At 39.7% G+C, this 14638-nt stretch overlaps 1 protein-coding gene across 2 annotated transcripts in view; it reads right to left on the bottom strand.

Annotated features, from left to right (window-relative positions):
• The window catches only part of Ldah (lipid droplet associated hydrolase), a 94463-nt gene extending 84692 nt beyond the window's left edge, over window positions 1–9771 (bottom strand). The window contains exons 1-2 of one of the 2 annotated variants that reach the window (XM_029484714.2): window positions 9701–9760; window positions 9095–9163 (exon numbers count right to left, since the gene is read on the bottom strand). The gene's annotated coding sequence lies outside the window, so the exon portion shown is untranslated. Of the gene's footprint in view, window positions 1–9094; window positions 9164–9700 lie in introns of both variants that reach the window. The other variant, XM_021178871.3, reaches the window with a different exon arrangement.
• Window positions 9772–14638: the final 4867 nt, after the last annotated feature.

The following is a 14638-nucleotide window of genomic DNA, read 5'->3' as shown; positions in this document are numbered from 1 at the left end:
TGCAAACCAGCACACCTCTCTGTCACGTACTAGGGCTGCAAGCATACCACCAATGAGCTCTGAACTTCAAGTCTATCCTTCCTTACATAGTTTTCTCCAGGTCTAGGGTAGTCATTTTAGAGTTCCTTTTACATAGAAATGTTGTGGCTTTTCTCCTATCAGAGCTTAATGGATCTTTGTGTTACACTCACCATTTGTGAATAACACAACGTGTGGCTTCTGTCTCCTGATTTAATTAGGACTCACATATCCCTCCTGAGATGCTGTAGTGTCCTCTGTGAATCTTTCCTACCTTAGACTCAGCTCAATTGTGCTTCCCACATGAAGCCTGTCAGTATCTTGCTTCATATTACCTGTTGTCATCTTTTAAAAAAGTGTTTGGTGGTATGTGTTTGGTGTATATATACTTGTATGAAGAAGTCAGAAGGGGACACCTAATGCTTTCCCGTATAGCCTTTTTGCTTTATTTCCTTGAGATAGTCTGTCACGGAGCATGAAGCTCTTTCTTTGGCTGGGCTTGCCAGTCAAGAAGCTCCAGAGAGCCTCCTGTCTCTATCACCTTATGCTCAGAATACAGGAACTCTGGTCACACCTGACTTTTATGTGGGTGCTGGGGATTTGAACTCAGATCTTCATCCTTGTATAGTAAGCATTCTCATTTCCCCAGTGAACAGTCATTTTCTCAAGTGGACACTGGTTAGGTAGCCAGCTAATCTTAAAACTTAGTGTAAGCACACTCAATGTCTTTCCCCAGACTAACCATCTTAATCAAGGCAAATGCAATGCCAGTTAGGATGCAGTGTAATGGAAAATTCCACACATCTGAAAGCCATCTGACAGCTTAGGCCAGAATCTATAAAAAACAATCACTTTGCCTCAGCTTGAAGAATTGATCCTAAAACAAACAAAAATTACAAAAATATTTCTGTAAGACTGATATAAAAATGTGGTTTACAATAGCCAAAGTGCCAAGGAACCCAAGCGGTCATTCGTGGAGTTAAGCAAACTGTGATAAAGCGGTCTACAGACAGTCCGTTGTACAATGTCTGGTATTGGAGAATGATAAGCTACAGTTCGGTATCCATCGAGGCAGCCTTGCTAACTGCCTTTAAGTTTCCCTTTCTCCTAACATTTCTGTCTCACTGCTCTAGTCTTAGGATCTGCTGTCCCTTATTTCCATTGTTTATGTCTATATTACTTTACTATCATTTCTGTGAATTTAGGTAGGAAGAAAAAATGAATACAAATACTCAAAATTTCATGTTTAATCAAGTCTTAATTGGTTTTTCTTAGGCAAAAATGGAAAGAAAGCCTACGAAAGTGAGAACCGTTCCCGATACCGAATGTGTTGATTAAGTGTCAGTCACCTTTTTACACACACTTATTTTAGGTCACCAGTAAATGCCACTCTAGCCTCGTCTCAGGAACTACCTACCATAGCACAGGAACTCTGTTTGTGAAGGTTTTCTGATGTTTACAATGCGTCAGAAACAAAATTAGATGGGGCTTTACACAAAATGTTAACTTTGGACCTGGATCTCGAAGCCACTGGCCACACTTAACAGTTCAGCAGTGGGAAACGAACAGGTTTGCGTAAGTTGCACAAATTTTAATCACACTTGGTTCTCATCCAGCCCGCCTCCTGGAGCCGCCATTAAACACATCTGCCTCTTAACTGCTTAAGTACAAGTAAATGACACCTTGGGGGGTTGATTTCCCTCGAGATTTATGAGAGTTCAAGCAGATAAGAAATTCAAGCACAGTCTCTAAAAACTGCAAAACGAAACCTGCAAGTGCAGCTCTAAAGTCAGCTCAAGCCAAGCAGGGCTGAGAGTGTGCAGTTCCCACGCGTGTTCCCCAGGCAGCCTTCCCTTCCCTGCCCTCGTTTGTCTTATTCTCAACAAGCATGAAGAAGGAAAGAAAATCTTACCTAAGAAGTAATTCAGTTCGGCAAATGACACAAAGCACTGTAAGACAAGTATGTTTCTGAGGAGTGACAGTTCCACTGTCAGCCTCAGCTACAGCCTATAGGCAGGCTTGGATTAAATCAATTTGATAAGCATCGAGTCTAGCTGGATGAGAACCAAGACCAAACCAAGTGTGACTGCAATTTGTGAAACTTAGGCAAACCTGTTTTCCTAAGGGCAGTGCTTATGTGTATTAATCATTTCTGAATTTTGAATTTTATGTGGCAACATAATTTCTCCACTTTAATCTTATACAAAAAAATAGGTAAAACAGAAAACCAGCATTTGATCAGTATGAAGCTTAGATTAAACTAATATTTTCATTATATCTATACTATTTATAATGCCGATATATAAACTACATTGTACGAAGCCCATGAGAACAATAAAGCTGAACTGATGAACAAAAATATTCAAAGTAGAGTTGTATGTGCACCTTACTGGGCTTCAGTATCCGGCTGCCTGCTGTTTTATTTTTTATATTTATATTTTACCTACTCAGAATCCCTACAATCATGTAGGAACAGGCATAACTTTTTAAAAAGCTTGATTTTTAGGATGTCCTGAGAGCCTTCAATCACATTAAACATAAAAAAGACACGGGAGATTTTTGGATTTCCTTCCTTTCTTTTGGGCTCTGTGTCTTTACCCGTTATGCATATGTACAGCAGACAGAGGTCAACTTTAGGTATCTTGGTTTACTGTTTTCTGGAACCTCCATGTTTCCATACAGTCTCACATGAACTGACTGGCTGGTCAGCAAGCTCTCAGGACCAATATGTCCCTCCCTACTCTCCCTATGCTGAGGTTTCAATAGGGCTTTTAAGTGAGGACTTGGGGTCCAAACTCAGGTCCTTCTGAGTGCACTGAGCTCCCCCAATCTTCAAGAGTTCAATTATTAACGATATCTAATAATAACTTGTAGCACTTACTACACACATCTGGTGGCTAAGAAGCTTCTAAAAAAGCTAATTTTTATGCACATTGTCAAACACATACACCACTTATTGTTTCACTCTGAAACAGAGCAGAACATACACTTTGTATGTGTCTGCTTCTGAATGAAGATTGATTTATGTGTTTTCCTGGGTACCACTATTTAACCTAGTTGTGAAATACTTGGCGACTGGACATGTACAGATTGACTTTTTCAAGGTTCATGGCAGACACACAAAATGTGTTTCATATGGAAAGACAGTATGTGAAGAAAATATGAAAAATAGCAGAAGCTCTGTTTCAAACACCAATATGCTGGCTATCTCCACGCATTAAACAACAGAGGTGAGCCTGGCAGTTGGTTCTCACTAGAGCAATGCTGGGGTTTGAACTCAGGGCCTTGTACATGCTAGGCAAGTGTTCTACTACTGAATAATGTTACCCGTCATTCAAGGTTTGTTTTTAAGTTTAAAATCTGATTTTGCAATAGCAGACTAGCTCGCTTTCAAAAATCTTCCACAATGACAATTAGAAAAAACAAATCCACAAATCAGCACCTAGACCTATAATCACTCCAAACCCAGATGCTTAGGTGCCACTGTAAGAACACAATAACACCCAGGACAGTATGTCTCTGCTAGAGCCCAACTAGCCTATCAGAGCGGATTCTGAATAGTCCAACATGGTGGAATCTGATAGAGGTCCTTCAAGAGGAAATTAATAAATCCCTTAAAGAATGCCAGGAAAATACAAACACAAACACACATATTACACCACCATCACCACCACCACCACCACCACCACCACCACCACCACCACCACCACCACCACCACCAGCAGCAGCAAAATAACAGAAACTAACAATCACTGGTTATTGATATCTCTTAATATCAACAGCCTTAATTTTCTAATAAAACATCACAGGCTAACAGAACAGATTACAAAACAGAATCTACCCTCCTTCTCCATCCAAGAAACATACTTCAACATCCAGAATAGACATTACCTTAGGGCAAAAGGTAGGGAAAATATATTCTAAGCAAATGGACCTAAGAAGCAAGCTGTATAGCCATTTTACTATCTAACAAAATAGACTTCAAACTAAAACTAATCAAAAGAGATGGTGAAGGACAATACATAATTAACAAAGGAAAAATTCACCAAGATATTTCAATTCTTAACATCTATGCCCTAAATACAAGGCCCACCCACTTTTTTTTTCAAATTTTTATTGATATTTTCTTCATTTACATTTCAAATGCTATCCCAAAAGTCCCTTATACCCTCCCCCCTGCCCTGCTTCCCTACCTACCCACTCCCACTTCTTGGCCCTGGTGTTCCCCTGTACTGGGGCATATAATCTTTGCAAGACCAAGGGCCTCTCTTCCCAATGATGGCCGACTAGGGCATCATATGCTACATATGCAGCTAGAGACACGAGCTCTGGGGGTACTGGTTAGTTCATATTGTTGTTCCAACTACATGGTTGCAGACCCTTTCAGCTCCTAGGTACTTTCTTTAGCTCCTCCATTGGAGGCCCTGTGTTCCATCCAATAGATGACTGTGAGTATCCACTTCTGTATTTGCCAGGCACTGGCATAGCCTCATACAAGACAGCTATATCAGGATCCTTTCAGCAAAATCTTGCTGCCATGTGCAATAGTGTCTGTGTTTGGTGGCTAATTATGGGATGGATCCCCAGGTTGGGTAGTCTCTGGATGGTCCATCCTTTCGTCTTATCTCCAAACTTTGTCTCTGTAACTCCTTTCATGGGTATTTTGTTCCCTGTTCTAAGGAGGAATGAAGTATCCACACGTTGGTTTTCCTTCTTGATTTTCTCTTGTTTTGCAAATTGTATGTTGGGTATTCTAAGTTTCTGGGGTAATATCCACCTATCAGTGAGTGCATATCTAGTGACTTCTTTTGTGATTGGGTTACCTCACTCAGGATGATATCCTCTAGATACATTCATTTGCCCAAGAATTTCATAAATCTATTGTTTTTAATAGCTGAGTAGTACTCCATTGTGTAAATATACCACATTTTCTGTACCCATTCCTCTGTTGAGGGACATCTGAAGGCCATCCACTTTTGTAAAAGAAACACTACTACAGCTTAAATCATACACTGACCCTCACACTTGTAGCAGAGACTTTATCTTTTACATATCCCACTCTCAATGAAAATGAATATACAGCAGAGCCAAACTTATGGTAAAAAACGAAAGTGGTGATAAAAGGAAGTACATAGCACAATGTGCCTACATAAAAAGGCTGGAAAGGGGCTGGTGAGATGGCTCAGCAAGTAAGAGCACCCGACTGCTTTTCCGAAGGTCCTGAGTTCAAATCCCAGCAACCACATGGTGGCTCACAACCATCTGTAACGAGATCTGACTCCCTCTTCTGGTGTGTCTGAAGATAGCTACAGTGTACTTACATATAATAAATAAATAAATCTTTAAAAAAAAGGCTGGAGAGATCTCAGATGGTTTTAACGAAGAATTCTACTAGACTTTCAAAGAAGAGTTAACTTCTCAAATTATTCAAATAAATAGAAACTAAAAGAACATTGCTCAATTCATTTTATGAGGTCACTGTTATCCTGATAGCCACACCACATAAAGACTCATAAAGAAAGAGAATAACAGACCAATTTCCCTTATGAACATAGATGCAAAAATACTCAATAAGATACTTGCAAACTGAGTCCAAGATCACATCAAAAGGATCACCATGATCAAGTAGGCTTCATCTCAAAGATGCAGAGATGATTCAATACATGAAAATCTGTCAAGGTAATCCACCATACAAACAAAGTGAAAGAAAAAAAAAACCCACATGATCATTTCATTAGATGAAGAAAAGGCCTTTGACAAAAATCCAACACCCCTTCATGATAAACACCCCGGAGAGATTAAGGATACAAAGGACAAAACTAAACATAATAAAGGCAATTTACAGATTTACAGCAAGTGTATAGTCAACATCAAATTAAATGGAGAGAAAGCTAAAGTAATTTCACTAAATTGAGAAATAAGACAAGGTTTCTTGTCACTCTATATCTATTCAATACAGTACTTGAACTTTTAGATAGAACAATAAGACAATTAAAGGAGATCAGGGGAATATAAATTGAAAGGAAGAAGTCAAAGTATCATTATTTGTAGATGATATGATAGAATATATACAAAAGACTTAAAAAATTCCACTAGAGAACTCCTACAGCTGATAAACACTTTCAGCAAAGTGGCTGGATACAAGATTAACACAAAGCAAAGCAAAGCAAAGCAAAGCAAAGCAAAGCAAAGCAAAGCAAAGCAAAGCAAAGCAAACAAAAAATAAATCCTACCAAACTAAAAGAAAACAAACCTTTCTCACCCCCCAAACAGTAGACCTCCTATATTCTTATATACAAATAACAAATGGACTGAGAAAGAAATAAGGGAAATATCTTTTACAATAGCCTGGAATAATATAAAATATCTTGGATAACTCTAAGAAGTGAAAATACTTGGATAGTAAAAACTTGAAGTCTTTGAAGAAAGAAACTGAGGAAGGTATTAGAAAACTGAAAGACCTCCCATGTTCATGGATTGGTAAAATGGTCACCCTACCAAAAGTCTCTCTGCAGATTCAACATAATGCTTATCAAATTCTAACACAATTCTTTACAGACCCTGAAAAGGGATTTTTCAACTTCATATGGAAAAACAAGCAAGCAACCAAACAAACCAAAAAACCAGGATAGCTAAAAACAATCATGAATAATAAAAGAACTGCTCGAAATATCACCATCCCTGATTTCAAGCTGTACTACAGAGCTACAGTAATAAAATCCACATGGTACTGGCATAAAAACAGACACATTAATGAATGGAATGGAATTGGAGACCCAGATATAAACCCACACCTGATTTTTGGCAAAGAAGCCAAAATTATATAATGGGGGGAAAAAAAAGAAAGCATCTTCAACAAACAGTGCTGGTCAAACTGGATGTCTGCATGTAGAAAATAATGAAAAAGGAAAATCCAGCTAATAGGGATGGAGGTAAGGAAGAGATGGTCTTTCGAACAACACAGGCTAACTAGATCTCAATATGGAAACAGAGAGTGCCACATATAATTCAAAAATGAAAAGAGAACACTAAAGCTTCCAAGCAATGAGTGTTTACATTATAACATATCTTTTGATCTTTGGACAGTCAAAGGTTATTTAAACAAGATATAGGGTACCTTAACCACAAAGGAAACAAGTTTTAAAATGCATTCTTTTGATTAAGAACTTGCATTTGTCAATAGACATGGATAGAGTATAATCAAGAGATAGGAAAGGAGGCACTCTCATATGTAGTATTCTGGATATAAGATCGTTGTTAGAATCAGCAACATGTTTAAATCCTGAATGCTACTCATGTGTCATGCATATTTGTGTGTGTGAATGTAGGTTTACAGTGTTCTCTGACTCTGTGATTTTTCTTCTCATTCTCTTAATCTCTGTATACTATCTATCTAAACAAATAATTACTTTTTGTGTGAGGCTAGGGGTTGAACCCAGGACTTTGTATATGTTAGGCAACTGCTCTATCACTGAGCTATGTCTTCAAGCCCATATTTTTTTGGGTGTAGCATCTTACATACAAAATAGATTTCACCAACATTCACATATCCAGAATATGTAAAGAACTTCTATGAATAAGAGAGAGACAATCCAATTAAAATATAGGCAAAATACCAGAAGGGCGTTATAAAAAGAGAAGAGCCATAACCAGACTGCTAATAACCATAAGGGTTTTCTAAAAGAGTCAAGGAATATCACATGGAAACTATCATCTGGGTATGTTGGTGCATACCCATAATCCCAGAATTTGGGAGGCTGAGGCAGGAATGTTGTGAGTTTGAGACCAGCCTGGGCTACTTGGTATATAAAACTGTCTCACAAACAAACAAACAAACAAACAAACAAATCCCCCAAACCACACACCAAGCTGTCGTGGTTCATGCCTATTTTTCTAGCCCTGGGGAGGTAGGAGAAAGATCAGGAGTTCAAAGTCAGTATGGTTTATAGAAGATTTGTCTCAAAAAATAATACAAAACAAAAAACTCTATAAAGTGTAATGCTGATCACAAGAGACAGATTTACAGAATCTGTCTATCTGTCTGTCTGTCTGTCTGTCTGTCTCTCTCTCTCTCTCACACACACACACACACACACAATTTTAGACTAGTGCTGGGATTCTTCTACTCCAGATTATGACATCCTTGAATATCAGGTTAAGGAGTTGGGAAACCAGTAAGTAATTCTAGAATTATCTTCCAAGGAACATGCACTGATAGCTGTTACAGTTTAAAAAATAAAAGGTTCCTAGAAAATACAAGGGATTTCATTTATTCTTGGTACATGGCACACCACCATAAAACTTAATACCTGAAGATATGTTATATTCTCACAGATTGTGTGGGTTGGAAATTTATAGAGTACAGCACAGTCAGTTTTTGGGACAATCCAAAGTAGAGTTAGCTAAGAAAAACTCAACAGCTGGCTTTGACTTGTTCACTGGGACAGGGGTCATCTGGAATTACCTTTATTGATAAGCTTAACAATGAATGCTCTAAAACAATAATAGGTTGAACACATAATCTTATATTTAATTCATATTTAATCTTTTCACATGGCCAATTTTAATAGGTTCTTGCAGTGCATGTAAGCTGCCTCCTGAGGTTGAGAACAAAGTTGCCTCACCTCTTACGACGTCACCTCACTAGTCACATAGCATTAGCTTTCAACACACTGATAAGCATATTGACCCTTTATGACACAGGCATACAACACAATGTTTCAGAAAAAGTGACCTGATATTTTGCCCATGATGATCTTAAAAGTCTCTCCTACTAACATTCCAACTTCTTCATCAAAGTAGTTTAGAAAAATGTTGAAGGCACCTGGAATGTAACAGTTTCCCAAAGTAAGAAAGAGCTTGATTAAAATATTCTTCTAAGAAGACAGCAAAACCTAGAAAAATGTAAGAGCACACTAAAGGTCAGAAGGTACCATAAACATTATATAAGAAACAAGAGCAAGGAATTTAAAAGTAATAATTGAAAGAACAGAACTTATGGGGTGGATTATCGGCAGAGTAGTATCAACAAAGAACGAGATGAGAGAATGTGGATAGATCCACAAAATTTACTAACCTGAATTGGTGGGAAACAGTCTAAAAACTCAGCAGTAGCCCCGGGACTTGTACTACAATGACAAATGACCTAAAATTCATGCAATTAGAGTTTCAGAGAAGGCAATGTGGGGCTAAAACACACGTTTTAAGAAAGAGTATCTGGAAACTTCTCAAATTTGGGAAGGACATAAATCTATAGATTCAAGAAGCTGAGCTTCTCACGCTGGAGAAATGTATACTATACTATTAGAAGCCATGCATTTTGTAAAACAAACAAACAAAAAGTTAAAAGCAGAGAAACAACACATCATCTGCAAGGGTAAAGGTAATTTTAATGTCAGCAGATTTCTTAGGAGAATCCACGAGGGACAGTGTCGACCACAGATGCCTGGGGAGCCCCAGCGCAGACTTGGATTTATTTCTAGAAGGCTGGCTGCCAGCGCATTGGCAGGGAGCCTCTGGCGACCTGGCCACAGGTCGGGCGAGTGTAGTACCATCGCATACCGCATGGCCTAGCGGCTGTGCACGCGGGGTGATGGCAGCTCAGTTATCCTGGCATCACCCCATGCGCAGCCCACGTACTCTTCCTCAGACAAACCACACAGTACTGGCAGCATCACCTCACCTGCCCACCCACAAGGTATCCGGGTCGTCCGCCGACTTCTCGGCAAAGCCTCACCAGACCCGGAAGTTCCGCCTGTACTGACGTCACAGCGCCGCGCCGCGCCGGTCCCGGAAGTTGGGACCGGTAGAACGTTTTGCATGGAACTCCCGTGAGAGAGTTTTGGTGGCAGCTTGGTGGGTAGGTGGTTTATAGTCAGCGAGGTTGCTGGGAGCACATAGAGCGTTTCTAGCATCCCACCTGAATTTTACCCGCTCTCTGTTCTTTGTCGTTTTGGTAAACGAGTTTTTCCTCTCTTCTGAGGTTCTTTCATTTTTTTTTTCCTCTACATCTGCCCACTTTTCCTTTCTTCCACCACCAGTTGCTTTTCTTTCCTGATTCATGAACACAAGAAAGTTGACTCTAAGCTGACCTTAGTGCTAGTATTCAACTTCATATACTATGCTATTTAGGATAATGCGACCTTCCAGAGCTATTTCCAACTTACTACAAACTTCAAGATAGTATCCTCAACACTTGGTACAATTGTAGGCAATCAGTGTATTTCTGTCCCCCAAAATACTGTAGCCAATATGGCAGTATTATAGCCAGAAGAAGCATGGAACTTAGAAAGAAAAAAAAAAAAAACATAGATAGTGATTATCACACATGGAAAAGCTTTGCACTTGTATCCAGCATCTCGGTGATAGTACCAACATCACTTATATTTTAACTTAAAACTCTTTTTGTATATTAGTAGCCTGGTGCCTATGGACGCTGGAAGAGGGCACTGGATTCCCTGGGACCTGAACCACAGAAGTCTATGGGCCACCATGTGGTTGCTGAGAATCAATCCTAGATCCTGTGGAAAAGCAGTTAGTGCTCATAACTACTGAACCAACATCCAACTCGCTGTGGAATGTAAACCGATAAATATCTTCATAACCCTTCTTTATCACTTCTACTTTCCACATCCAATAGGTAACATTTAATGAATATAGAAAAAGATATTCACCGTGTTAAGAGTTTTTCATGAACTAATTTTTAAACCCTTAGCATTTCAGTGTGGTCAATATTAACAAGTGATCACTAGAGTTTGGAGATATAAATACATAAAAGTAAATGATTATGTTACAGTGACCATAGGATATGTACCAAGTGGTGTCAGTTTTATGTGTGTAAATTTCCTGCCAGTAATGCTGTTAAAGGACTACTGACCTACCAAGGGCATCTTTCTGGGTATCTTTTCCATCCTTCTTTCATCCATAGACGACATGACAGAATGCATTGATGCAGGATTTCTTTTAATTCTTGGATATGTGTCTATGATGCAGAATCTCAAGTGATTTATGTTTCTGAATTCACTGAATCTGTGCCAGAAATAACAGAAGCAACAACAATTCAGACTTTATAGTTGGTAAGAGATTATTTCTATTAACTGCAGTGTAAAATGAGGTGTGAAGAAACTGACTTTCCCACAGTTAGTTAGGAGAGCTAGGCTCAGGTTACTTGCAGCAGTTTCTGTATTCTTCATGTTTTCTCTGGGCCATCTACTTTTGGAATATACATGTTCTTACTAAGTTGTCATATTTTTGCACACAATGTTCACTTTGCTACATGGCAGACTATGACTGTTGTAGCTTATATACGTAGCTGAATAGGATGCTCTCTGGAGGCAGAGGCTGGAAGATTTCTGTGTTCAAGGTCAGCCAGGTCTACAGAGTGAGTTCTAAGGCAGCCAAGCTTAGGCAGTGAAGGTAACCATTAACAACAGAAATCTGGTGAAGATGGCGTTGAATATGGGGCCTGGGAAGTGGAATATAGTTTGAAAGAAAATGGCTCCCATAGGTTCATAGGGAATGGCATCATCAGGAGGTGTGGTCTTTTCAGAGTAGGTAGGGTTTAGTTGGAGGAAGTTCATTTCTACGGGGAGAGCTTTGAGGTCTCAGAAGGTCAAAAAGGCCTGGCAGCTCACAGTTCACTTCCTGCTCCCTGTTGGTCTTGATGTAGAACTCTCAGCTACCTCTCCAGTATCATGTCTGCCTGCATGTCACCATGCTTTCCACCATGATGATAAAGGACTAAATCTCTGATCTGTAGGTCAGCTTGTCTTGGTAAGGGTTCTATTGTTGTGAAGACACACTATGACCAAGGCAACTCTTATAAAGAAAAACATTTCATTGGGGCTGGCTTACAGGTTCAGAGTCCGTGAGTCCATGGGGCCAAACCTGTTCAAACCATCACATTCCACTCCCTGGCCTCCATTGGCTGGCAGCAGTAACAAAATGCAAAATGAATTTAGTCCAACTTCAAAAGTCACCAAAGGTTATCACAGAATCAATGATGTTTAAAAGTCCAAAGTTCAAAGTCTCTTCTGAGATGTATGCAATCTCTTAACTGTAAGCCCTTATAAAATCAAAATCCAAAAACTGATCACATGCTTCCAATATCACAGAATATATATTACCATTCCAAAATGTCATAGTGAGGAAATACTGGACCAAAGCAAGACAGAAAACCATCTGGGCAAAGTCCAAACCCGGCATCTCCATGTCTGATGTCCCAACTCCTTTCAACTTTGATGACTGCAACACACTACTTTCTCTTGGGCTGGTTCTATTTCCTATTAGCAGCTTTCCTTTGTGAGTACCGCATGGCTCTAGCATCTCTAACATCATAGGGTATGCAAGGCAACTTCTACTTTACAGATTCTTGTTCCAATGCCTGGGATTCACACATGATCACCTGGACCCTTCCCAAGGGCATCGACCACTTCTCCAGCTTTGTCTCTAGGCTTTGGTTGACTCCACTTTACTGTTGCTGCTGTTCTTGGTTGCCATGCCATGCTGCTGGCATCCTCCCTAGGATCTTCTACTGCAACTAGGCTTCACCAATAGCCTCTTGTAGGCTGTCTTCATGGTGTCAAGCCTCAACATCTTTACATGACTCTTTCAGTCCTAGGCCTTCAACTACAACTGAGGCTGCATCTTCACCAAGGGCTTCTTTCCTGGCCTCTCACAGGGCCAACCCTCAGCTGCTCTCCATGACCTCTTCATGCCTTCAAAACCAGTACCATCTGGGCGATTCTTACATATTACCAAGTCCAGCTGCGTATGAGGTACTGCAACCTTGGCTGTCTCTGAAACACAGCTTCTTTGTGCTCCCAGAAAACACTTCCCAGAAGATTTCACCTCAGTGATGCTGGGCTCTTCTTTTTTTTTTTTCAGCATTTCATTTTAATTTTGATTTCATATAGAACATCACTTACTCATAAAATTCTTTTTCTTTTTCTTCCAAAGCCATGATACTATTGAAGTGGAGTTATTTACATGAATTTAGTGAATAGTTTTTTTTTTTTATCTTATGAGATCTTGCATCTTTTTTTTTTATTAGATATTTTCTTCATTTCAAATGCTATCCTGAAAGTGCCCTATACCCCTCCCCCTGCTCCCCTATCCACCCACTCCCACTTCTTGGCCCTGGCATTCCCCTGTACTGGGGCATATAAAGTTTGCAATACCAAGGGGTCTCTCTTCCCAGTGATGGCCGACTAGGCCATCTTCTGCTACATATGCAGCTAGAGACACGAGCTCTGGGGGTACTGGTTAGTTCATATTGTTGTTCCACCTATAGGGTTGCAGACCCCTTAAGCTCCTTGGGTGCTTTCTCTAGCTTCTCCATTGGGGGCCCTGTGTTCCATCTCATAGATGACTGTGAACATCCACTTCTGTATTTACCAGACTGGCATAGCCTCACACAAGACAGCTATATCGGGGTCCATTCAGCAAAATCTTGCTGGCATATGCAATAGTATCTGGGTTTGGTGGCTGATTATGGGATGGATCCCTGGGTGGAGTAGTCTCTGGATGCTCCATCCTTTCGTCTTCAAACTTTGTCTCTGTAACTCCTTTCATGGGTATTTTGTTCCCTGTTCTAAGGAGGAATGAAATATCCACACGTTGGTCTTCCCTCTTCTTGATTTTCTTGTGTTTTGCAAATTGTATGTTGGGTATTCTAAGTTTCTGGGGCTAATATCCACTTATCAGTGAGTGCCTATCTAATGACTTCTTTTATTATTGGATTACCTCACTAAGAATGCTATCCTCCAGATACATCCATTTGCCCAAGAATTTCATAAATTCATTCTTTTTAATAGGTGAGTAGTGCTCCATTCTGTAAATGTACCACATTTTCTGTATCCATTCCTCTGTTGAGGGACATTTGGGTTCTTTCCAGTTTCTGGCTCTTATAAATAAGGATGCTATGAATATAGTGGAGCATTTGTTCTTATTAACAGTTGGAACATCTTCCAGGTATATGCCCAGGAGAGGTATTGTTGGATCTTCTGGTAGTACTATGTCCAATTTTCTGAGGAACCGCCAGACTGATTTCCAGAGTGGTTGTACAAGCTTGCAATCCCACAAGGAATGGATGAGTGTTCCTCTTTCTCCATATCCTCACCAGCATCTGCTGTCACCTGAATTTTTGATCTTAGCCATTCTGACGGATGTGAGGTGGAATCTCAAGGTTGTTTTGATTTGCATTTCCCTGATGATTAAGGATGTTGAACATTTTTTCAGGTGCTTCTCAGCCATTCGGTATTCCTCAGTTGAGAATTCTTTGTTTAGCTCTGTACCCCATTTTTAATGGGGCTATTCGAATTTCTAGAGTCCAGCTTCTTGAGCTCTTTGTATATATTGGATATTAGTCCCCTATCAAATTTAGGATTGATAAAAATCCTTTCCCAATCTGTTGGTAGCCTTTTTGTCTTTTGCCTTACAAAAACATTGCAATTTTATGAGGTCACATTTGTCAATTCTTGATCTTACAGCACAAGCCATTGTTATTTTGTTTAGGAATCCCCCTCTCCCTGTGCCCATATCTTTGAAGCTTTTGCCCACATTCTCCTCTATTAATTTCAGTGTCTCTGGTTTTATGTGAAGTTCCTTGATCCACTTAGAC

This window comes from Mus caroli, unplaced genomic scaffold (assembly GCF_978045245.1).
Source record: "Mus caroli unplaced genomic scaffold, Mus_caroli_1 scaffold_14, whole genome shotgun sequence".
NCBI classification, from domain to species: Eukaryota; Metazoa; Chordata; class Mammalia; order Rodentia; family Muridae; genus Mus; species Mus caroli.
Note: the sequence above shows the minus strand (reverse complement) of the source record. Positions and strands in the feature narration are given on the sequence as shown.